The sequence below is a fragment of the Bombus pyrosoma genome, linkage group LG12 (assembly GCF_014825855.1).
Source record: "Bombus pyrosoma isolate SC7728 linkage group LG12, ASM1482585v1, whole genome shotgun sequence".
Taxonomy (NCBI): domain Eukaryota; kingdom Metazoa; phylum Arthropoda; class Insecta; order Hymenoptera; family Apidae; genus Bombus; species Bombus pyrosoma.
In genome coordinates, this window is record NC_057781.1 from 107,692 (window position 1) to 114,950 (window position 7,259).

Here is a 7,259-nt window from a genome sequence, read left to right on the forward strand (position 1 = left end):
CACAAAGAATATCAAAAGTACATGGATACAAGTTACGCTAAGGAGCACTTGTTTTGCTATTATTCCAAATGAGAACTGTGTACAATTTATCATTGTCGTTACATACACATTTGCATTTATTTGTATTGTAACATACAATTGCAGCAGATTCTCTCCAAAGAAAGAAGTTGCTTCACGAAACTGATATTTATCTCAGCTATTTCCTCGAAAAATATCCATATGACGTAATATTTACCTAGTAACGTAAAAAATCAACAAACAATATTGACAGATTGCTCTGGAATAACTATTATGAAGGAGAGGGATAATCAAAGTTAAAATTATTAACTCTAAGTTTCTGATAGGGACTCGTTAACATATAATTATACACGAGTCTTCCTTATACGTTTTTTTTTAAACGATGAAACGAGAACACTGTGAAATGTAATATAAATAATACAGGTAGCGTTTATAAACTTTAGAAAAAGTATAGTGTATTAACACTTTTCATAAAATAATATTTTATTTAATGAATATGTTATGGTTATATATTTTCCATAAGTATATTACAAGCATTTCATAAGTATATTTTACATTAATAATATTAAAGATAGCAGCCGATTTTTTGTAATCTATAATACATTTTCTTTTTTACTCGCCAACATGAAAAGGTGACTAATCTCCAATTGACTCGTAATTAGACACATTGTATAGTAAAGTCTTCGGACGGCGCGCGATTTCTATCTATTGCGATTATAAAATATGTCCCAATTTACAAATTGATCACGATATTTCTCTCTCTCTCTCTCTCTCTTTCTCTCTCTCTCTCTCTCTCTCTCTCTCTCTCTCTCTCTGCTGTTTCTAGAAAACAGGTTTCTTATCGAAATGGAATAAGTGCGTGGCGACATGTACATTTCCACACATTGCATCTCCGGACGCGAGAGAGTTGCAGTTTGACAGGCGCTCGATTTGAAAACTTACAATAAAATCAGTTTTGCTAGAGACTTATCTATTGTTGGCACGCTTTTAAAGTGTTCAATTTAATTACCATTAAAATAATTTTCCTTTCTTAAAAAATTTTGATGATACAAAACAAAAATATAGATAAAAAATGCTGAAGTTTTACTAGGAAGAGGAACATCTTTTGACAATTTTTATCAAACAACTCCCTTACAATCCACGAAGATCCACATTATGCGGGCCCTTTATTTTTCATCGATATATTATATTTTACGCTATTGTTTGCTTTATTTCTTTTTAAGTATTTTGTTACAACGCTATTTTATGGACATCATTTTATAAAATCTTCCATTTTCCTTATTAATTATGCAATGTGTCAAGTTATTCATCTGAAGAACTCATTCATCTACGATTGAGAAAAAAGGCAATTTGTTTCTTACAAATGTCATCACACATAATATCAATTAACTGAGAAAAAACGAACCTGAATCTTCAGCGTGATAAACAATGAATAAATATATACCGCGACTTTTTCAAAAAATCAATGAGAAGATTCTATGTAGGTACTCTACAGCGACACACTATTTTCAAAGAAGACACAATACGAAAATCACAAATCTTCCAAAGTCGACGTAATCAAGTCATAAATCTAATCGTGACCGATCGTCTGCCATCTCTCTGGAACACGCACGGATTTCCATCGCGTCCAGTCGTATTACGAGTTTTAAATTGGCGACAAGTGCGTCGATTTAAATTTCGATTGTATTCCCTCGTCCAAAAATAACAGAAGAATGTTGAAATCATGCAGAAACTGCGAACTGTCTACGCTTTACAAATAAAATGAGCAATGGAGGGACGAAGCAATTCTTTTTTGATAAATTTTATACATATGTAAATCTGTACGCCTTCGATTAGCTGCGATAAAATATGAATTTATTATTAAATTATACAATAGCAATAACGGCACAATGTGTAACGGAAAAAAGTCGCTAACAAAATGTCGATATTTAGAAATGTTTCTTTAATGTTACACCTACCAAATCCGTCAGAACGATGGTTTTCAGACTTTTCTCTTTTACAATTACAGAAAACATTTAGAAATATTTAGGTGAAAGAAAATATTTAGATTCGTGTTTTAGACTTGTAGCTCTAGTGTTAATTATAAGATTCAATGATAACAGAGGGTATATATCTATATAACGACGCAACAAATAAATGAAATATTATGTACAAAAAATGATGAAGAGGAAAAATATACGTAGTTAGCATATGACTTTATACATTACGCTGAATAGAAAAATAATGAAATTAATTTTTAACTGTCACTGTGTATTTTCCACCTAAAACAAACAGTCATACGCCAGATTAGCCTTTCTACCATGCATTTTATGATTAGTTATAGTCCAATTGAATTCAAATGCAGTAACAGGAGAACAAGTTATTAACGAAAGGATGATTATTAATCTAATTTCCTAATGTAACAAACAAAAGAAAACATTTTCTTGGCTGATAAAATAATGAAAAATTTATTAGATCTTACATATCACAAAAAATACAAAGAAAGGATAAGGAACCAACTGATCTTTAGAAACTTCATCATTTTTTATAACATGTCTAAGATTCTTTAAACGGGTTTAGTCAACAACTACGCAGTTACATAATCAACGACTAGATCGCGAACCCGTTTAAACAGTCAGTTCAAGTTACAGTGTCGTATATATGTAATCACCGTAAAAATGAAGCAACAAAACTGCTGCATGAAACTTGACCTTGATCCTTAACCGGAATACAAGTCACCATATTCAGCGTGAGATATCTCCCAAAAACAAAAGACACGCAAGAAAAGCTCTCAAATTTCAGTATCGAATGTTCTACATATTTTTAAAAATATTCGGAGCAAACCTTGACTTTAAACGTATGATATGAGTAGATTGTAATTTGCGGCAGGTCACGAAACGTGCTTCAGAAACTCGTGCGCGTCGTAAACTCAACATCGAGTGAAAATGATACATCAGATCGTGGAAAGAAATCTCTTCGCCAACTCCTATTTTAATGCAAACGTGAGTAGCCTGGAAATCGTGCAGATTCGGATAATCGAGCACTGCTGCATTATCCTCATGAATTACAAAATTTCCAGTAGACAACTTGTTCCGACATACGTCTAATTTTAAGTATAAACGATCCTTATCGGTCTCTTAATGCTCTAAAACTCGTCGCGGATGACTCAATGAGATCTTCCTTTCGATATGAAGATCGATACTCTAATGTTCACACTTGTATATTAGTATCGATATGAAGGTCGACATTCTAATAAACATACTTACGTGTTATTACCAAAAAATTCTACCTTTTTTTCACTTATTGGAACTTTGAAAATGAAAATTTCCCTTAGGAAATCCGGTAAATTCTTTACTGACATGATTATTGAAATTTTCTAGATGTCTAATTGTCTAGATGTAACTTTGAACTGTGATTCTTTGTGTTTTATGTCGTATGACACTGTAGACACGTTGAGATGAAAATTAAATGCATGGTAGCACGAAAAAATTGTTTACTTGTTGGCATTGTGATGAGTAGTGTGTCTCTTTCAAGAACGTCTGGTAACTTCAACGCACGCATAAGGTATGTAATACTGCTGGCTCGTGTATGAAGCGCTCCTTTCACAATATTATGTTGCTTGATGTTTTGAATATTGCTTAATTTTTTAAGTACGTATAGCGGTATGAAGTAACAAAGAACACGAGGACACGAATGATGTTCAATTTTCTGACGTATATACGATTAGGAATATAGCATAAAATAGTTGCGCCATGTAGCGGGTTGACTTTAAGTAGCATCGAAACGAATACAAGTAAAATTTAGAAATCGTGCAAATATCAAGTTCTTGAAAATTTAATTAATTAATTTATTTATCTATTTATTTATTTATCTATTTATTTATTTATCTATTTATTTATTTATCTATTTATTTATTTACCTACTTATTTATCTATTTATCTATTTATTTATCTATTTATCTATTTATTTATTTACCTACTTATTTATCTATTTATCTATTTATTTATCTATTTATCTATTTATTTATTTATCTATTTATTTATCTATTTATTTATCTACTTATTCATCTATTTATTTTTCTATTTATCTATTTATATATCTATCTATCTATTTATCTATTTATTTATTCATTTATTCATTTATTTACTTATTTACTTATTTATTTATTTATTATTAGATAAATTATTAATTTATTTATTAATTAAGTATCAGTTCCGCCTCATCGCTAATGTTTGTAGTTGTTGCTGAGCTTCATACTATCCAACAACTGATTATTGTATATTAATCGGGCGTTATTTTGTAGAACTTATATTTTGTATCGAATACGTATATCAATTATAAAATTTTAATATATATCATCTCATACCTAACGTAAATGACATGAAATCGTGGCCTACTTACTCCACCTGATTAATTCACATCGTTCTATCGTTCTGTTAAAGTACAACTATGAAACTAATAGTTTCATGTACCCCGTTTATGCAGTTGCAATATTTCACGCATAGATGATACAAAATTACAATGATAAGCATCTATATGCGTTAACCTCGTCGTTCATACATAAATAAAAACGTGAACCTTCCATGATTACGTAATCGTACTAGCCTTATCTTTTTCCCTAATTGTGTCATGTACTTCCTGTGAGCATAAAAGCAGGTGACGTAGAACTGACAATTTGTTTCCGAAGAAAGCTAAAGAACAGTTGGTTGGATCGACAAATATAGCATGTACTAAGATATGTAAACAGCTTAACAAATTTTATTGCGTACTACACATATACAAATTATATTATTTATATTTATTGTATATTTAATGTATAATTAATCATATTTATATAATTAATGTATATATATTATATAGTACATAATAATAAATATATGTGTATAACTGTTTCACTTCTTTTCCTGAATTAAGTTATTCACCATGTATGTAGAGAAAGAATAATCGAAACTGCTACAGTAAAAAAAATTGTTTTCGCGATACATACACTGAGCTAAAAAGTGAATTAACATTTGGAACATATTAACAACTTGTTGTTAACGACATATTATAAATACATTAACTATAAATTCGAAACACGTGAACCCGTGCAATTCGCATGTACATATATCTATCGTATGTATGTGTTGGGAATTTCAGAAAGGAAAAGTGCAGTATGAGTCATATGAATACCAGATATGTAACTGGTATTCACCACGCCATTTATTTAGTTGCAACATGATAATGTTACAATTAGAAACTGAAGAAACGAAACCGATCGAGCTACACGATCAAAGTACAATTCGCAGATTTCAATCAAGCGTCATCGATATTTCCATTAGACAAGTGAAAAGTTAATAAGTACTTATCTATTTACAAAAATTCATCATTTAGACTTCTTTAGCTTTATCTCAGAAACTCCAAAGAAATAGACAAAGAGAACAAAAAATATGAGAAATGATGCAATTTTTTGGAAAAAGGATGGTGATAGAACTTAATATATTTAGACAGAGACAGAGAAGTTGAAACAAGGGGGAAGGTATGATTCACGAAGGTTACGATTCGACCTTAGAAATCTGCTGTTAATCGTTTCGTGGATTCCGCTTATAATTGGTCCATCATGTACTTTATCATGACATCGTGATTCTTACGACATCATTTTCTTAACTAACCGTATAGAAAAAATATTCTTCTAAATGGATTGACAAAACAGAGATTTCATGGTTGTTGATCGTTAACAGGAGAGTCAAAAGTTGGAACAGGTTTCCAGTGAACAAAGTTCACCGTGTGTATACGAATAAAATTCATCTAACCGTTAATGTCGCTTCATCTGCGTCCGTGACACAGTTTATGCGATTACGTAAGATAACAGCCCCCTAATCTTCAAACGGTGAGTTCCTACAAATTTCGACTCACGATTTAATGATGGAGAGAAAGAGAATTTCAAGAATTCGCTCAAGGTTTCAGCGAATGATGACCGTCGAATAAACACGTCGACATATTTAGTACCCTTTCTAGATCGATTTTTCCAAACCACAGTTTATCGAACCACATTCTGTCAGTCCATCACGATACACTAATCAAAATTGATGTTTACATCAATAAAGGAGTCGTTCACAGATTAAAATGGTTATCTTCAGTTTCTGAAATTTCCGAAATTTTAGTGCCAAACCGCTTTATTAATACTTATAAAATTTCATTAATTTTGCCTATCTTTTGTTTTGTGGAGTTAACCGATTGAGCAAATATGTAAGAGCGACTCGAGTAATTAACATTCCAAGTCTCTAAATCTCTAAGTTGTAATTATTGTTAAAAAAAACTCTAAAATTTAAGTTGCAAATTTTTTAAGTAAAAGTTGAAATAAAAGATAATTATTGTCATCGCACATGCTTAATAGTAACATTTAGGAACTGCTTTCAACAGATATCCAGTTTATAGTGCTAGAAGTCGGTTATAATTTTTCAGTTAATGTTTTCTCGCATTCATAACGTCCGATATGAAACTCGAACATAGTGGTTCGAACTAGATTGATACCAATTCGTTTTCGTCATAATAAACGATAACTTAAGTGCTGGCTTGTAATAAATTAGTCATAAGATAACGATGACGATCAGTGATATTTCTGAGAGACCTAACAACAACTGACCTTAATCCACTGCACCAGAAACAAGAGAAAGCTATTCATCGCGTAACTTAAGGTAACTTGTATTCCCTATCGTTTTAACGGCTGATTCTATCATCCGGAAGAAGAGTGACAAATTCGATTTTCGACGTGCATTACAAATGGTTGAACGTGGTGGTCTTAATGCGCGGCGCTAACATATCGTATCTAAATATGGCAAATGAAAAGACCATATCTACGTATTGTTTGTTTAAAAATGAATACGATTTTCAAGATAATATCTTCACAGTTGCATCTTTCCAATTAATCAGAAGTTTCCCAATTAATTCCTCCTATATTAAAGCAAATGTAAAAGTCCTACTTTTTACTATGTATACGTTACGCTTCTTAAATACCACGCTTTCTGTTGAAATAAGTCACGCTGCGAAGAGCAAGAATCCTTTTACCGATGATTCTTGCGGATATTAAGAAAAAATGTCTAAGGCAAATGTACAAATAACTGGGTACGTCGCAAAGGACGCGAAACAAGAATGTAGCGACTCGAAAGTCTTACTATGTTACTGTGGATACGCGCTATAGAACGAAAAGAAACGGGAAAGAAAAGGAATAAAAATCAAACAAAAATGCATGTAAACGCTATAGGAGATAATTCAACAAATCG

At 31.5% G+C, this 7,259-nt stretch overlaps 1 protein-coding gene across 3 annotated transcripts in view; it reads right to left on the reverse strand.

The window, feature by feature from the left end:
• LOC122573774 (elongation of very long chain fatty acids protein AAEL008004-like) overlaps window positions 1–7,259 on the reverse strand; it is a 53,751-nt gene that overhangs the window by 23,583 nt on the left and 22,909 nt on the right. The gene's annotated exons all lie outside the window — the stretch shown is intronic.